The 19,680-nt window shown below is 39.8% G+C and overlaps 1 long non-coding RNA gene across 1 annotated transcript in view; it reads left to right on the top strand.

Moving 5' to 3' along the window:
* Positions 1-19,680, top strand: part of LOC128053727 (uncharacterized) — a 155,543-nt gene that overhangs the window by 89,692 nt on the left and 46,171 nt on the right. The window contains exon 2 of the long non-coding RNA XR_008199961.1: positions 7,261-7,322. This is a non-coding gene — a long non-coding RNA (uncharacterized LOC128053727). The remainder of the gene's footprint in view (positions 1-7,260; positions 7,323-19,680) is intronic.

Raw genomic sequence — 19,680 nt, forward strand, 5'->3', positions numbered from 1 at the left:
TTTGGTCTCTGTTTTTATTCCCACTCTGATCTTTGTTATCTCCTTCATTCTAGTAACTTTGCCTATCTCACTGTAAACTTCAGTCTTAAAATTGGTTTTACTCTATCCCATAGTTAAACACAGCTTTGCAACATTTAGTTTGTCTCAGGGTGTTTTTTTATGTCTTTGTTGCCCCATTGATTGTTCAGTTGCCATGTGTTTGCTTTTTTTCCGGTTTTCTTCTTACTTATTTCTAGCTTCTCGCTGTTGTCTTTGTAAAAGATACTTGATGGGATTTCACTGGTCATAAACTTGTTGAGACTTCTTTGTGGCCTTTTTCAGATTCTTTTCTTAGGAAGGTTATTAAAAAACACCTTTCGTATATTTTCATTTCTAGTTATGACCTTTTTTTCCTTTTAAATTTAAGTCTCTTTAACATTTGTTCAGTGGCAGATTAAGTGGTGATGGGCACCTTTCGCTTCTGCGTGTCTGAGAAGCTTTTAACCTGAATGGTGATCTTGCCAGGTGAAGTATTCTTAAGTTCTTTCCTGCAGCACTTTGAACATATTGTACCACTTTCTTGTGCCTGTAAAGTGTCTGCTAAAAAATCAGCTGATAGTCTTATGGGGATTCCCTTGTACATAACTAGTTACTTTCGCTTGCTACTTTTAAGATTCTCTTTTATCTTTACCTTTTGACATTTTAATTATAATGTGTCTTGGGGTTTGATCTCTTTAAGTTCATCTTTTTTGGTACTCTCGTTTGCTTTTTGAATTTGGATGTCTGTTTCCTTTGTCAGGTTAGGAAAGTTTTCAGGTAAGTGCAGAAGTATGTTCTCTCTTTGGCTTCTTGGACCTGTATGAGTGTTACTGTGTTTGATGTTCCAGAGAGTCCTTTAGCTGTCCTCATTAAAAAAAAATTTCTTTTCTGTTTTTGCTCTTCCATTTTGATGATTTCTGCTACCCTGTTTTCCAGATCATTGACTTATTTTTCTGCATCATCTAATCTGTTGATTTCATCTAGTATAGTTTTCATTTCAATTATTATATTCTTCATTTCTGATTGGTTCTTTTTTATATTTTCTCTTTGTTGAAGTTCTTACTGTAGTCACACATTCTTCTCTCAAGTTCAGTGAGCATTTTTATGACCACTGCTTTGAACTCTTTATTTAGATAAGCTAATATCTTGTATAACTATAGTAAACTTATCAAAATCAGGAAATTAACATTTATACAGAAATGTTAATTGAGCTACAAACCTTATTCATATTTTGTCGCCTATCTTAATAATACTTATGTCTGGACCATGATCCTATTTAGGATCCAACATTGCATTTAGTTGTTATATTTCCTTTGTTTTCTTTCATCTGTGCTGTTTGTCAAATGGTGATTTTTCTAATTCCATCATTTTCCTCTACACTTAATTAATTGAAATTCTCTTGCAAGAATGAGCTTGACTTTCTCACACATTTATTTTTGTATTCAGTTACTTTCTTTTATTAACATGGACTCATGGGTATTTGTTTTATCCTGTGAGTTATAAGGTATTAATTTAATCTTTTATATTTTTGCTCAGTTTATCCCAAATTTGTCCCCTTCAGATTAGTTCCAAAGTCCTTCCAATAAATCCATTATCTTTTTTGAGCACGTTTTTTACACTTTGTTGTATAACAGAATGTTCTAGGTTCATCTGATAGATTTCCTACCCTGTCTTCGCAGCCAAACATTTCTCTAAGTAGTCTTGGTTCCACTTATTGGAGGATGGTGTTTAGAAGGCAGTATTTGAATGCTGTGTGTCCTCATTGCTACAGGGTTATCATTGCTCCTAGTCTTTGTCAGAGCACAGAGCTAGGAAATATATATGTATACACATATCTATCTCTATCAATATTTATTATCTACTGAAATGTATATTTCAGTTCAGTTCAGTTCAGTCGCTCAGTCGTGTCTGACTCTTTGTGACCCCATGAATCGTAGCACGCCCGGCCTCCCTGTCCATCACCAACTCCTGGAGTTCACTCAGACTCACGTCCATCGAGTCAGTGATGCCATCCAGACATCTCATCCTCTGTCGTCCCTTTCTCCTCCTGCCCCCAATCCCTCCCAGCATCAGAGTCTTTTCCAATGAGTCAACTCTTCGCATGAGGTGGCCAAAGTACTGGAGTTTCAGCTTCAGCATCCTTCCTTCCAAAGAAATCCCAGGGCTGATCTCCTTCAGAATGGACTGGTTGGATCTCCTTGCAGTCCAAGGGACTCTCAAGAGTCTTCTCCAACACCACAGTTCAAAAGCATCAATTCTACCGTGATATCTCTGATTCTAGTCTAACACCATACAGTTCATTCTGACTTTTCCCCTTTCTTTGTTTATCTGTAGTCTCAGAGTATATGGTCAGGATACTAGTTTCCAAGGTAGCTAGGTTAATTCTTCTGTACTCCCTTAGTGTGATTACTTATACCTTTGTAATGCAGTTCACTCATTACCGATTGTGTTTCATTTTGAGTTACCTTCACATACTGTTTGATTTTGATTGTTTACCTTTTTGTTTTGTTTAACATTACTGTTGTTACAAACATCAAAACTGTGCCAAAAGATATATCCAGGGACCTGTTACTCCCCCTCTGTTCCTTGTATTCCGTTCTCATTCCCCCAGTTCCCACCTTGGTGGTTCCATAATGCCTGTAAGATAAAACTAGTTACACCAGGTTCATAAAGTGAAAGTGAAGTCGCTCAGTTGTGTCCAGCTCTTTGCGACCCCATGGACTGTAGCCTACCAGGCTCCTCCCTCCACGGGATTCTCTAGGCAAGAGTACTGGAGTGGGTTGCCATTGTAATTGAAAAGTCCCTCCATCATCTCAGCCTTAGTTTGTCCTACATCGTGTTCTGGCAGCCTCAGATTTCCTGGTGTTTCTCGAGAATGACTGGCTCATTCATGCCTCTGCATATTCTAGCTCCCTGCCTGGAAGGATGCTCTATTCCTCTTCTTGTCTTGCCCATATTTAATTGTTCAAAACCCGTTTATTTCAGTTTTTCCTACTATATAAAGACTTGTTTTCCTCACCCTCCTCTCCTATTTTCATTTCACCTCTCTTACATTTAATATTTCTCTTCTGTTAAGTCATGGCACTTGTAAATATTGTGAAACTTTTGTGACATTTGATTTAAATTATTGATGTACAGGCTTTTCATCTTTTTTGTAACTGTGAGCTCCTTAAAGGCAGGAACTTTGTCTTTGGATTTTTAGCATCTAGATTGTTTTCTTCCCTGATAGCTCAGTTGGTAAAGAATCTGCCTGCAATGCAAAAAATGGTAAAGAATCACAGGGCGTCCCTAATAGCTAGCTTAGTTGGTAAAAAGAATCCATCTGTGATGCAGAAGACCCTGGTTCAGTTCCTGGGTTGGAATGATCCGCTGGAGAAGGGGTGAGCTACCCACCCCAATATTCTTGGGCTCCTCTTGGACTCAGCTAGTTAAGAATCTACCTGCAGTGCCTGGAGAAGGCAAAGGCTACCCACTCCGGTATTCTGGCCTGGACAATTCCGTGGACCATGTAGTTGCAAAGAGTCGGATACGACTGAGTGACTTTCACTTCACTCATTTTCTTTCATATGGCAGTTATACAGTGAATATGGTACAGTGAGTGGGTTTCAGTTCTTCCATTTTTTCTTTACTCTTTATTTCACTCAGGATATAATCCTGTATTAACAGAATGTGGTGCCCATGATCTTGTTATCTCTGGCATTTTTGTATTCTTGGCCTCTCCTCATGTATTTGGGCAAAACCTTAGTAATTTAATGGCTTCCTGTGATTGCTGGGGAGTCAACAATATCTAATGACATTTTCTAACACAGTATAGAGGGGTAGTATGAAATCAAGGTACAGAAACTGTTTAAAATATGCAGACCTAAAAAGTGCAAGACTGTATTACCTGTCAGATCTGCCTCTTCACTTGAAAATCTGAAACCTTCTGCCCCTTTAACCTATTAGGTTGGAATAAATTGTTATGCTGGACACGAAATCCTTTTAACAGTCTTTTAAGAGCCCTGGTCAGCTTTTAAAATGTCATTATTTTTGTCCAAAGTACCAGTTCAGTAGCCTTGCAAATTGTGTTCCTAAGCTGCTGCCTTTACTTTCTATTCTGTATAGATTATTCAACAGATTATATTAAAACGTAGGGGCTTATTTCCATCATTGTCCTGATCCACCATCTGTTACTTTCCTCTCTCCCTCTGCTTTGCGTTCTCTTCCTGCCACTCATGTGTGTTCTATTTAATCATAGTTCATTCTCCAGAGTTCTGCCTGGGACTCAAAACTGAGCCAACTTTGCGACCCCATGGACTGTAGTCCACCAGGCTCCTCTGTCCATGGAATTTTCCAGGCAAGAGTACTGGAGTGGGTTGCCATTTTGTACTCCAGGGGATTGAATCTTCCTGACTCAGGGATCAAACTCACGTCTCTTGCATGTCCTGCATTGGCAGACAGATTCTTTACCACTGAGCCAGACATCCCACTAAACAAAGGGGTATTGCTTCAGGGCTGTAGTCAGTGAGAGAGAGTGCAAGGTTAACCACTGCACCCAGAGTGTTTGATGTCCTGGCAAGTGAGCTATGAGAAAGCATTCACTTTACTGACCTATATGCTTTATAAAAGAAAATTAAAATATTTCACTTTTAATTCAGGTATAACACATATAAAGACAAATGAATTATAAATGAGCATTTGATGAGTTTTCCTAATTGAGTATAACCAGAAAACCACCATTCAAACCAGAGAATCCAGTATTTAATTAGACTGCCAGAATTCCTCCTTATTCCTCCCCCGCCAGGCTTACTGCCCCCCTCCAAAAGGTAACTACTATTGTGATTTACATAGTTTTACCTACTTTTGAACTTGAGTCGTGTAGTATACTCCGTCATATATCTGGCTTCTTTGTCTTAATATTATGTTTATGAGATTCATCTGTGTTATTTTTATTAGTTATAGTTCATTTATGTTCATTACTGTATAGCATGCAAACTGTCTGTTTTTGTAAATAGTTTTATTGAACACAGCCACACCTTTTCATTTACATACTATCTCTGGCTACTTTTCTACTCCAAAGGCAGAATTGAGTGGTTGTAAGAGGAAACAGAGACCATATGGCCTGCAAACCCTAAAATATTTGCTGTCTGATCCTTTGCAGGGAAAAGTTGACTGATCCCTGCTGTATAGTATGCATTATATGAATGTTCCACAAGCTGCTACCGAGTTTTGGCATTACAAGTAAGGCTTCATTGAAAATATGTGTCTTTAGGACCTATATATGTGCATTCTTACTAAATATTTCCCTAGAAGTGAAATTGCTGGGCCACAGTTTATATTCTGCTTTATTAGATATTGCTAAACAGTTTTCCAGTTCACACAAGTAGTTTATGAGAACTACTCTACAGCCTCAGACTTGGTGTTATCTGATATTTGCATATTAGCCATTTGGATCAATATGTAATTTTATCTCATTGTTTTAATTTGTATTTTTGTGGTAATGAATGATGTTGGACACCTTTTCATATGCTTATTGGCCATTTTTTTATATCCTTTTTAGATAATCTATCTTTTTCTTGGGCTTCCCAGGTGGCACTAATGGTAAAGAACCTCATTGCCAATGCAGGAGACATAAGAGATGAGGGTTCAATCCCTAGGTCAGGAAGACCCCCTGGAGGAGGGCATGGCATTCCACTCTAGTGTTCTTGCCTGGAGAATCCCACGGACAAAGGAGCCTGGCAGGCCATCTGTGGTCCATAGGGTTGCAAAGAGTTGGGACACGACTGAAGCTACTTATTAGCACACACATCTTTTTCTTATTTTGTTGGAGTTTTTATATATTCTAAATGAGTCTTACATGTATTTAATACATCAGCAAATATCTTCCTTTCTGATTCTTATAATAATGCTTTTGTTGTATTTTAATGGGGAGATTGGAATATGTCACCCCAAAATTTGCCTCTGTCCTTAAAATTATTTTGGACTGAAAGAAGTCAAGATACAGCAGATACAAGAAGAGCTTTTTGTCCTCCTCGCTTGTGAATGCAGGGCATGAATTTCCATTTGTGACGGTGCACCCATGTCCCATACCAGGGAGAAGAGAATGATTCTTCTAACTCCAGACACTTGAGTCTATGTAACAAATCTTACTAAACAAGTTTTATCCACCATACATTTCCTAGTCACCTTCCCACAATTTACCATCCTTAGGCATCTAACCCCCCTTTTTCCTTTGTATAGTCACTTCTTCACTGTTTATTACCCTTTGTTAAAGTGGTATATACTGCCTCTTTAGGTTTTCATTTTCTGTGGCATCCCCATTCATGTGAAAGCATTAACATCAAATGACTCTCAAGAGTCTTCTCCAACATCACAATTCAGAAACATCAATTCTGTGATCCATGAAGGGGTTCTTCTACAAACCATAACTAATGCCAGCAACATGGCAGAATCTTATATAAACTGAGAAAAGTGAAATTAGGCATGGTATTGTAGATAGATGAGAGTGGCTATCCTCAGCCTTGTCAAAGCACATCATCCCCAGGAAAACCCACAGCATCATTAGAGTTTTACCTTTTTAAAGCCCTTCTGAATTGAATGTGACTTGCTAGATTGTTACTTGTCCTGAGGTCTGGATAGAGACAGATTTCTTACCTTTCAGTTTTGAATATTAAAAGACGTTCCAGGGTCTTAAAGTCCCCAGTTCTGTGGCTGTGTTTCTTTAGCATTTCAAGGTATCTGAATATTCAAAGATTTTACTAAGATGCAGTGTCAAATATCTTAATAGATATGTGCATTTACCAACCCGCCCCACCCCCCAAGACCACTTCCTTAGATCCCTGAGTGTAGAAATTTAGAAATTGAAGCTGGTTTATCTAGCTTTAAATTACACTGGACTCAGTAGATTGGATGTGTATTGTAGGGGTTAGACAACATGATTTTTGAGGGTCATTTAATAGTTGCTTTTGTTTCAGTGTTACAAGTAGCAGTCCAGGGCAGTATTAATTTGTTTAAAATGCATTTGTTTGTTGGTGTTCAGATCTACAAAAGATGCAGATAGTTTTAACTTGAAGATACCTAGAGGAATTCTAATACCACAGATGTTTTTTCCTAATCTTTAAGTTCAGCTATTTACTTTTAAAAGGCTGGTTTACTTCTTTCCAGAAAAAAAAAATAAGACTTTTGTCAAAGTGATACAACTATTTTTAATGAAATTTCTTGTGTACTTAACCATTTTTTCTTTTCCTGTTTTTTTTTTTTTAGGTTATATATTGTTAATGTGGATGCTATTGTCCAACTTTCTGTAGCTATGGCACAAGAATATAGTAAGTATTGTACCATACTTCCTATGACCTACATGCTTTATAAAATTTTGACTTCTGTCTTTTAAGTTGCTCATTGGAACAGTGGGAGTATTGAAAGAAGTTTTTAAAAACTTTACCTTTCCATTTGGTCATCTGATTTTTATGTCTCTAGCTTTTATATATGTACAAATGCATCATGATTATGATATGTTAATCTTCTGCTAAACACAGAATGATCAGCTAATACTAGCAATCAGATATTAGAGCTGAGTCCATATTATGCATCCCATCTACCACCCATATTTGGGGTTGGCGAACTGACCAGCTCCAGGGTAGGCCCTGATTAGGAGCAAGCCCATCCCTGTTATGCCCGTGCACAACTCACTCCTTGGGGAGGAGGCATCAGCCAGTGCTGGGCATTAACTGGGCAGAAGGCTGGCTTCAGCAATGGTCCTGTAATCTGGCTCTAGCCAAGGAGACTCCAGAGTAAGTTTGGCAAGCGCTTCTGGCAGAAGTCTTCTCATACTTAAAACACAGCTACCGGAAGCGCCTGCCTCTTTCTGTCTTCTTCTGGATGTTGTTATGTACTGGTGTGAGGTCTGGTGTGGCTCCAGGCTGAGCAAGAAGTCACACAGGGTGGAAGACAGAGAAAGCAGCCCTGAAGCCTGTTTCTCCTCCAGGAGTCCAAGCATTTGAGCCAGCAACATTTCCTTTTTGTTTAAGCCAGTTTGAGTTGGGAGCCAAACATCCTAAGTGATTCACTTCGTCTCCATTTTATTTTTAGTAGTCCATTAGTTTCTCCTTGGGAAATGTGGGAGTAATTGCGAAGGGAGGCAGAATATTGCCGTCAGACTCGACTGGCAGGGTATGTTGGTGTTGACTGTCACCCTCTTCACTCTGAACAGTTCACAGGTAGTTGTTTTGTATTCAAAGACATGAGAATGAAATACACTGCTTTCAGATTTTCTCTTTTCTTTCCCCAGAGCTTTTCCCTTTTAATCAAACCATTTGGGCTGTGAACACTGTAAAGGGTCATGGACTACTGGTCAGAAGACCATCCCTTTGTATTGGTGTATGTTTGACAGTGTGGGGCTGTCCCTGGTGTTTTCTTAGAATAGTCTATATTCAGATTTCTAATTGCTTGCTTTTGTTCTTCAAAAATTACTGTGAATCTCAAATATAAGAACTCTTTAAAGGATGGCATAACAGATATTTGTATATATCCTCCCACAGCATTCTAGGGAAATGGAATGTTTACCAATTCCATGGAACAGTTAAAACAGTGTGATCATCCTCTCTCAAAGCAGTGCCCTTTCTCCACCTTCGAAGAACTACTTTCCTGGTTTACATCTTTATTCTTCCCTTGCATTTGTTTGTGCTTTTACTACATATAGATAGGATGATTTTTGTATAATGATTTTTGCTTTTTCACTTCAGGTATATGTAGATACTGTGTGTTTTGTTGTTGAAAATCACAAGAAAGTTGAGAAGAAATTCAGGATCATGGAAAGAAGCTATAAATGCATTTTTAGACACTTGTGCAAAGACCTATTACAAGGCATTTGGGGACCCATAATGAAATGCGTTAGATTTTTATTTATTTATTTTGGCCCCACCGTGCGGCATGTGGGGTCTTAATTTCCTGACCAGGCTTTGAACCCATCCCCCTGCAGTGGAAGCACGGAGCCCTAACCACTGGACCTCCTGGGGGATGCCCCAAAATGTGTTTGATTTTAAATGGCCAGTGAGTTTAATCAACATGCTCATCTTCTCGAGTCTCATGCTTGTTCTGCTGTTGAGTTCACTGTCTCCACCCGTGCCTGCACTCCTTTAAAGGTTTGGCAAGTGCAGGCCCTACTGAGTCATCAGTGAGCTTTTCAGAGTGTATAGGTTACGTTTTCATTTAAATTCCTCCATTCATCCTGTGTTCAGAATGCATGCTTTTGGCAAACTTGGGTAAATTTTTGCGTTCTTCTGCACTCTGACAATTAGCCATCTTCCTGACAAAATTGACTTCTCTGCTTTCTAAATTTGTCAGCTTGTCAGTTTCCACCTTGTACTGGTGGCAGCAGTTATGAAGCAAGGTGCTTTGAATCATGGTATGAAATTATTTCCCATTGTGCCCCAGCATGAGTCTTGGTGGGCTTCCCAGGCAGTTCAAGTTGTAAAGAATCTGCCTGCCAATGCAGTAGACGCAAGAGGCCTGGTGAGTTCATACTGTGTCAGAAAGATCCCCTGGAGGAGGGCATCGCAACCCACTCCAGTATTCTTGCCTGGAGAATCCCATGGACAGAAGAGCCTGGTGGGCTACAGTCCATGGGGTTGCAAAGAGTTGGACGTGACTGAAGCGACTTAATAACACACACGCATGCATGAGTCTTGGAGATAATTTCATAGCATCCTGTCTGAAACATTTCTCAAGTCATTTAACTTATGCATTCAAAAAACCCATTCTTCACCCTTGGTTCTTGTTTGGGATATTGCTTCCACAGGAATGAATAGCCACTGCCCCTCAGAGATCATTAATCCATTCAACTTGGTAGCATAGTTACTGATAAAATGTCAGAGAAAGATTTATGACAATCAGAAGAGGATATCCATTTTCTTTTCCTGAACAAAGAGTAAACTGAAAAAGTTTTTCCCCTTTAATTCATATAGATTGTATTCTCACCACAGAAAGGGAAACAATAACCTCTTTTGTAGAAATCCAATTTTATGTTTTTGTGCTTTGTAGCTGTATTTTTTTGTTGTTAAAAATGGATCCTTATTTTAATTTTATTTAAATATAACTGTGTTTAGCTTGTTTCCTTATTTGTGGGCCTAGAATCCTGAATTAAAATGTTGCCAATGCTAGAAGATTATAGCCTTCAAATGGAAACAATCAGTGAGGCCCCTAGGAAAAGAGCGAGTAAATCTCTTCCACTGAGAGATGACCAGCCTTCAAATGGAATGCCATTTGAATAGCAGGCCAGATATAGACAGGAAATGCAAGATATTTAAGCTACAGTCCCACAGTATATTTTATATCCATTTTTTTGTTGTTGTTTAAAAAACTGGTTTCTTAAGGGGAAAAAAAACGTTATTGACATCAGTTCAGTGAACTGATATTTTTGTTTCTTGTAGAAGGATGTCTTTGTCTTTATTTCTTATGTAAAGGATTCTGTAGACTTGGCTTGTTTTTATGCCTCAAAATGAAATGGTGCCTTTGTGGGGGATGCTCCACCGGGCTGAGGGAACTTTAGACAGTGACTCAGACCTGTAATTAGGTCTTGCTTTCCGCACCCTTGTTGACTTAAAAGCTCTGGCCATAGACCATTTAGTCTGGGGAAGCCATACGTGAATCATCTAAATTGGCACAAATTATCCAGAATGCTACTAAATGTTTTCTACTCTTTATTGTGATTGAGGGAGCTAGAAAGGGAGACTTGTTTGAGTTTGAAGGTATTCTCAAATGTATGTATACACATTTGTGAAAGCAGATCTCATCCTTAGAGTGAAAAGCAATAGAGTATTTGACAGTTGTAGGCAGTTCTCATTTTGCGGGTCTGTCCTCTAGGCTTTGTAGCCTTTCCTTTGGGAAGAAGATAGCAATGGTTGCCTATTTCCCAGCTCCAATTTGTTCTCGTTCCCTTGTCTTTCAGGAAGGGAGATCCAGTGGCCGTCTTGCTGCCAGTGGTCTCAGCTTAACTCCCACAGCACGGTTGACATGGTTTAGTTTATATTATGTTTGTATTTAGTTTATGTTATGTCTGTTTTGCATCTTTTAACTGGAACCCCCTCATCAATATCTTTCATATTTAGGATGGAATTTGATATCCTTTTCTTCTCTTTCTTAAAAGGATAAATCAGCAGACTTACTTAGACCTGTGTCAGTTACCTGGCAGCGAAGTGGGTGAAAGTCATTTTTTTGTCTTCACTGAATAAGTTGACTTTGTTTCCGCTTATTTTAGTGAAAAACATTAAAATAATCAAATTAATTCTACAGTGGAGGACATTTACATGTAAGTCATTTAGGAATAAAGATAAAATGAGGGCTTTTCTTAGATAGAAAGTAAGCCTTTTAGTTAGTTTTTTCTCTCTCTATGGGTTTTCTCTGATGGTGCATTAAGGATCTTGTCCAGCACTTATTACCTGATTGTTTCTGCCCTAAAGAGAAAAAACAAGCACATTTAGCCAGTCAGTAGCTAAAAGAGCAGATTTTCAACTTGTAATGTGAGTTGACTTTTTAATACGTAGATAAATCTTTGTTTTCATGTTGAAATATCTGTGATTGGGCCTTTCAGAGGAATGTATCTTTTGACATGAAGTAGAAGAAAGCCATGGCTCGTTGTGTAATTTTGTGTTTTGCAGGCCTTAGTACTGTTCTGCGTCTGTGGGGTCACGTGAGTTGGGCTATCTTTGTTGGTCTAGGGCATTGCTGTTTGTTATATACTGTCATAGTCATTTTGGAAAGTCAGGTGTTCAAATTATAAAATTATGGTTAGCAAATCTGCTGAGTTAAGTTGGAAGATTTTAAAGTGAGTCCCTAAGAAACTGGTTGGTAAAGTATTCCTAATTACATGGTTACTTAAGCTCTTTCCCATGATATAAATCACAAAGGACCTTCATATTAGCAATTTAGGCTATGTTTATAAAGGATGCCTGTTCACTAAAAACTGCAATCCTGTTTGTCATAAGGACTTGTTTAGTACCCAATTAACCTTTCACTTAATCTCTTTTTAGAATTAGGAGCCAAGAGACCATGCTTCAGTACCAAATACAAGCACCCAACCTTATGGCCCTTAGTTTGCACAGTGTGTAAATAATTGGGTCATGAGCTAACTAAATAGAGGGGTGTGAAAGTTTTACCTCCAGTGGGACTTCAGCATCACCTTATGGCTTCCAGGTTACATTGTGTGAATTATTTCTTCTGTGGCATTCAGTATCTCTAGTCAACAGGTAGAGTGACAGGCCAGGTCAAGAATTCAAGAGTTCTTAATGAATATAGACATACATGGAGTTTTATGTTGATGATATCTTATCCCCACAGTAGCAGATGCCTTCTAACTCTCTGGAATGAAATCTCAGTCTTATAAATGAATGCTAATCCCTGGCAAAAGCGTCACACCATCTTTTTTTTTTTTTTTTCCTCTCTCTCTTTTCAAATTAGTTAAACAGAATTAGTCTGATTTGTAGGGTTAGATGCCCTCTCTGTACTCTGCAAAACTCTGCTAAACAACGTATGAAGATATATATTGCCTTCCTCTTGAGCCTCCCTCCCACTTGGTAATCCTATTTTATTAGTGCATAGTGGCTTCAGTGGCTCAGACAGTGAAGTGTCTGTCTACAATGCGGCAGACCAGGGTTCAGTCCCTGGTTTGGGAAGATCCCCTGGAGAAGAAAATAGAAGATCCCCTGGAGAAGGAAATATCAGTGGATAGCCATCCACTCTGCAAGTGTATAGAGCTTGTTGGTTATAAAAATTCAAGCCAAGGCCCAGCATTCATCATGGCTAAAATTCTGTTCTTTCATGATATTCTGCTAATCATTTTGGAGTCATGTCCATTTAGTTGTATTTGTTTGAAAGTGAAAGTTGCTCAGCCACGTCTGACTCTGTGTGACCGCATGGACTATACAGTCCATGGTATTCTCCAGTCCAGAATACTGGAGTGGGTGGCTTTTCCCTTCTCGTGGCGATCTTCCCAAAGGGATCAAACCCAGGTCTCCCACATTGCAGACGGATTCTTTACCAGCTGAGCCACAAGGGAAGCCCAAGAATACTGGAGTGGGTAGCCTATCCCTTCTTCAGCGTTATCTTCCTGACCCAGGAACCAGCCTGGGGTCAACTGCATTGCAGACGGATTCTTTACCATCTGAGCTATTGTTTGAAGCATCTAGAAAATCTGGGCAGAGCATGAGATGGTTAGATAGCATCACCAATTCAATAGACATGAATTTGAGCAAAAACTTCACTAATAGCACAGTCAGTAAAGAGTCTGCTTATAATGTAGGAGACCTGGGTTTGATTCCTGGGTTGGGAGGATCCCCTGGAGAAGGAAATGGCAACGCACTCCAGTGTTCTTGCCTGGAGAATCCCATGGACAGAGGAGTGTGGCAGGCTACAGTCCATGGGGTTGCAAGAGTCGGACAGGACTTAGTGACTAAACCACCACCACTGGGGGATAGTGAAGGACAGGAGAGCCTGGTGTGCTGCAGTTCATGGGATCACAAAAAGACAGAACTTAGCAACAGAACAGCAGCAACTCCAGCAAATAAAAAAGATAACTTTTCCAAAAATAATATGTACCTACAAAAATGCAGGAAGTATATCTGAACATAAAATGAAAATAACCATCTTGTAGTTGTGAACAACATGCACTAATAATGTGCTCTCATAGAACACAGAGCACACCATTAAAAGCGGGGGTGACCCATACCAATGGTTAATGAAGGACTGACATGCGTGGTGGCACCCAGAAATTCTTAAACACCTGTAATGCTATGTGTTAAACATAATATCACCTAAACTGATGCTAAAGCTGAAACTCCAGTACTTTGGCCACCTCATGCAAAGAGTTGACTCATTGGAAAAGACTCTGATGCTGGGACAGATTGGGGTCAGGAGGAGAAGGGGACGACAGAGGATGAGATGGCTGGATGGCATCACCGACTCGATGGTTGTGAGTTTGAGTGAACTCCAGGAGTTGGTGATGGACAGGGAGGCCTGGCGTGCTGCAATTCACGGGGTCGCAAAAAGTCGGACATGACTGAGCGACTGAACTGAAACTGCAAGTATTTATATGAACAGGTTGTTGACATTTCATTGTAGGATAAAGAGATAGCCTCTTTAAAGACAAGCTGGGCTCTGGCCTATCCTGGTTAACTTTTGTCTTTAATGATTTTAGGGAGAGAGTTTTGGTGTCGGGTGTATTTCTCTATGTAGGCCTGTGACTTGTTTTTGTTTGATTTGTTAAAGTGAAGGAGCCTTGTAAAGTAAGCTAACAATATAGGAACAGTAGGAGAACACTGTGTTTTTAAAGGAAATGTCTGTTCCCTGATAGGAGAGGAAAGGCAAGAGACTAGGCTGCATATGGTAATTCTCCAAGGGTAACTGAGTTCAGGGTCCCTCCTGGACTTGTTTTTAATATGGTGTATCTCTCCTCTGCCACATTCTGTCCCATGTACCCCTTCTCTTGGCTCCCTCCCCCATCCTGTAAGGTAAACAATGCAGATTGCAAAACCCTGCACTGACTCACATCTCCAGTATCCCACTTCATGCTTTAGTTTACAATAAGTCCGGGTATTGTCTGGTTTTCAAATCACCACACCACAAGGAAACAACAGACATCTCCCTGGATCTGAAAGTATTTGCCCTTTGTGATGTTTTCATCATTTCTGAGGATTTGTTTGCTGGCCTCTTTCTCTGAGGCTGAAAATAACTTGGTATGTATGCCACAGCCCTCTTAGCTTCCAGAGGGCTTCTTTTAAGTGCCTGTCCTTAACAGAAGCATTCTCTCTGAGCAGTGATGCACTTCAACCAGTTGGCCAGTAATGAGCCCCAGAGTTTCTTGTCCTGAAGCCTTTGTGGTGTAAACAGAGCAAATGATGAGAGCTTTGTCCTTTGTCCTCTCTTCCAAGTACAGAGTGTAAAAGTTGTTTTAAAGGAAGTCTGCATTTTGTGGTATCACTTGGTTTTGGTCCTGTGTCCCTTTAGATTTTAGCCTGGAATTCTTTGGAAAACTCCACCCCTGGAAGAAAAGGAGGATTTTTAAAAGAATTGTGTCAGCAGCTGTTAATGTTGGTAAGAACACAGTACTGTCTTTGCAGATTTTTTTAGTTATACAGCAACAGCTTGTGGCATTTTACTTTTGCGATGGCAGTTGCTTGCACTGAGAGGCTGATTTGAATTGTATTAGTCAAATAGCTTCATTTTAAATTATTTTATAACTTTGTATTGTTGTAAAACACTCAAACTTTGATTCCCTGATGTTATAAGTGTGTTTTTAGTTTGACATCAGATTAAGATCTTTGCATTTAAATGGTTGAAGAAAGCAAATTTTAATTTGTTTTCAAAATATTTTTATTAACAAATAGTAATCCTGTCTTTCTACCAGTTTTACTTATGGGTGGCTTCATATAACATTTCGATTTTGCATGACTGTTTTTAATATTCTGAACTATTGTCTTTTTATTCACAATCTTATGGTTGTATATATCATTTGATTTTCTTGCATAACGCTCATTAGATTTATTTCAAATTTGTTTATTTTCAAGTCCAGTGCTAAAGCTATAAATAAATAACCCTCCTTATTTTTAATTTGCATCTTGACTCTTAACAAGTTATAACACAATCTCTCTCTGAGTGGGTTCCTGATTCTGTTAAATTTACTCCTCCCTGGTGGCTCAGAGGTTAAAGCATCTGCCTGCAATGCTGGAGACCTGAGTTCGATCCCTGGGTCGGGAAGATCCCCTGGAGAAGAAAATGGCAACCCATTCCAGTATTCTTGCCTGGAGAATCCCATGAACGGAGGAGCCTGGTGGGCTACAGTCCACGGGGTTGCAAAGAGTCAGACACGACTGAGCAACTTCACTTTCTTTCACAAAGATAGCTTGATAGGTATTTGTTTGTTTCACATAAGATTTCAATGTAATCTCTTCTTGAAAAGGATTTGGATTAAGTCATTTATTATTGGTTTCCCAATCCTCATTTTCATTCCTTTAAAATGGGTTATCTTTTCACTTCTCCTTCCACATTTCCTTCCTCGTTTTTTGATATGAAAGACATGAGGTGGACCGTAAGAAGAGAGTCTGACTTTGTTCTAAGTGAAAGATGGGAATGAAGTCAAGTTCAGGTAGAGAATGAAGGGTCAACCTTACGTGGGAAGAAAATTAGAAAAGGATTCAGGTGAGAAATTTGTTGACTTAAAACTTAACCCATCACAGGAATTGCTACTTTGCCATTATTTCTTTATCTGCGTCTTTGTTGACCCAGATCATACCAGGCAGCTTCCATCTTCTGAGCTAAGGTCTTTGTTTTTTCTTAGTAGATGGTCAGTTAACAGAAAGTCTGACTGACTTGCTGACTTATTAACTGCAAGAAAAAGGCTCACTCTCCTTAAAACCGCCATTCTAGTTTCCTGCCAGTGAATTCCTCCTTCATGGATTCTGGGAGGAAGCCATGATATAAGTTGAATACCCCTCCCTTTTTTTTTTCAGTTGAATCTTATTCCCTAATATTATGTAGTAGATCCCTTTTTTTCTAGAGAAGTGTGAGATGTTATTTTCTCTTCAGTTTTCAAAGTAAAAGGCTCCCCTGTTGCCTCGTTTCCAGAGAGGTGATTTCCAACCATTCCTACATTGAGTTTATGTGGAACATTAGTCCTCTGTAAATTGGTGGGATTAAAATTGTGTCCTGACATTTTGCTGCATTCTTTGAGATTCTTGGAGTCTCCAAGTGGTCGTATGAAACCACAGTTGGGAGTCACTGCGTGGGCGTCCATCCTTTCAGCTGGCACGTGGCAGGGAAGGCAGCTCATCCCTTACATCTGGCAGAGTGGGATCTGGGCTTCAGTGTTTCTCTTCTGCTTCCTCTAGTTGGCTACTTCAGATCTTTTTGTCTTCATTCAGTTCAGTTCAGTTGCTCAGTCGTGTCCGACTCTTTGCGACCCCATGAATCGCAGCACGCCAGGCCTCTCTGTCCATCACCAACACCCGGAGTTCACTCAGACTCACATCCATTGAGTCGGTGATGCCATCCAGCCATCTCATCCTCTGTCGTCCCCTTCTCCTCCTGCCCCCGATCCCTCCCAGCGTCAGAGTCTTTTCCAATGAGTCAACTCTTCATATGAGGTGGCCAAAGTACTTACTAGGTCTCTGAATCTCATTGTCAAGTCCGCTTGCTTCCAAATGTTGCAAAATAGAACCAGAGCCATGATGCATTTGGGTTTGTCTGTTTTTGGAATTTCTGGATACTGAAAGGGCAGGGTAGGCCCCTTCTTACACGTTTTGATGCTTGAAGAACAATAAAAAATAAAAGAATAAAGAGTCTAGTTTCTTTATGTTGATATATGGCAGAAACTAACACTGTTGTAAAGCAGTTATCCTCCAGTTAAAAATGACTAATTAAAAAAATAATAACAACCAAACTGTAATATCTGTTTTGGGTGGAAAATAGTGTTAAAAGTGTATACTTCTTAAAAAGAAAAAAGTCTAGCTTCTTGATAAGTAGTTACTGTCCTTTCCAGACTCCTCCTGTTTTGGTTGTGTTGATTGCATGTAACCCACCACTAACTGCAGTCGTGGGATGTTGCTTTCACATCTCATCTGCAGGATAGTTTCAGATGGTTTCTTAGTGACTGTTGTTCGGCACAGAAGAAGATGCACTTATTTCAGTTTTGTGAGTTTTTCCCTCCAAGTGCACAGGGCCACGTGCTCTTTGGTGCCAGGATGCTTCCTTACAGTTCTGAGAGGACTTGGCCTGTTTTCCCAAATGAGATAATGAACACAAAAATGCTCTCTAGTAAGCTACAAAATGTCATAAATGCGAGAGGATACCGTTGTTACCGTTCTTCTCTGCTTGAGTGGCCAACTATAAATACTCTCTGTTCATTTCATGACCTCCATCTGAGATCTGGTTGCGTCTGACATTGCTGTTTCCAGGGAATAGCTATTAGGCCGACTTTTACCTTCTTAGACCTTTTGCAGAAGAAAAAGCTCCACGCATTGAACAAATCTAGCTTAACAAATATTACATTCAACCAAGTGGCTAGTATTTCATAATGTTTACAAAGAAAGGAGTCCCTGCCCTTTATATACAGAATAAGTTTCTATTGGCAATGACCCTGAAGTTCCTGGCCCCGTGAAAAATAACTGGTTCTGGAAGTCATGATTTCTGGGTGCCCGTCTCACTCCTTACTCAGCAAGAGGACAGTTTCTCTGACAGATGGACTTGCAGTTTTTGTTGAGCTTTCATACAGAATACAGCATGTGTGTGATTTAACTCCTTGCCCTCGAGCTTTTCAGTTTGTGCACGTTGATGTTCTTGTGGAGAGGGGTGTGACGTGGACCACAGAGAACTTATAAGGAGAATAAAGGTTGGCGGCGGGGGGGGGGGCGGTGGGGCGGGCATTTTCTTCCTCTGCCTCCCATCGTAGCTGGAAAGTGAAAGTGTTGTGGTGAGATGCTTCTTCTGCCGCAGATATCATCTGAGCGGGTGTTTTATTCATGGGCTGATACCAGCTCGCATGTGGAAGCTGGCCTAAAATGCTTCTTCACTGGCAGCAGCTCCTCATCAGAAATGCTTTCCTGCATTTCATAGTAAACCAGTGCTGACTCTAATGGGTAAAAAGACCGTGTCATGGAGATTTGACATTCCTTGAAGCTGGTCAATAGTTTACCTCAACAAGCCTTTTGGAACTGTTTCAAAACACTAATCGCATGCTGACAGCAGCTTGCCCTGTTGAGGGGAAGAGTTGGGCTGATTATTGCACGTATTCTAAGACTGCTTGATTAGAGGGGCATTTCTTAGCTTACCCTGTCTGGCCTTTCCTTTCCACTGTAAATGGAACTTAAATTCCATGAAAGACTGTATTATAAGTCTTAGAATCTGGTTTTCAGAATTTCGGATTTTGTAAAGTACAGTGTTAGCAAGAGCAGACCAGGAAAGTTGTGTCAGTCATCCTGGAAGTGATGTCTTTGTTGAATGAGGAAAAGAAGGATACGGTAGCAGTGGAGACACTTGATTAGGTCCAAGGAAAACATTTTAGCTCTTAGGATACCATTCTCGGCCTTCAAAGGAGAGATATTTAAACTTGCCAGTTACTTAGGCATTTAAAAAAATTCAATTCTCTCTTGAATTTGTTACAGTATTTCTGCTGTTTCAGGTTTTGTTTTTTTGTCCACGAAGCACGTGGGATCTCAGCTCCCCGACCAGGGTTCGAACACACACCCCCTGCTTTGGAAGGTGAAGTCTTGACCGCTGGACTGCCAGGGAAGTCCCTACATGGGCATTTTAAGTTGTTTGAAATTAGGGTAAAGTCAAGTAGTGTTCAGAAAAGGGGACTGAAATCGGCAGAGCATAGAAAGTCCAAGTTGTCGCTTCCACAGGAACCAGACCTTGTTCGTGTTATATGGACTATAACTTCTTATCTCCATCGCTAGCAAGAATAATTCATACTCCACATGAGGTAAATTATCGCCTTTATTGGGCCATTTGTTAAAAGTTCCACCTACTGGTGAGTAAATTAACCTAGAGAGCATGTTCTGTATTTAGAATGTTTGACTAATGTAAGGAATCCAGTGTTTATTAGTCTTTGACATACATTTTAAGGATAAGTAAATAAAGACCCAAATGCATAGTTATTTGTTAAAAATAACAAAATAAGTCATTTGGAGAGCAGGA

This window comes from Budorcas taxicolor, chromosome 10, assembly GCF_023091745.1.
Source record: "Budorcas taxicolor isolate Tak-1 chromosome 10, Takin1.1, whole genome shotgun sequence".
NCBI classification, from domain to species: Eukaryota; Metazoa; Chordata; class Mammalia; order Artiodactyla; family Bovidae; genus Budorcas; species Budorcas taxicolor.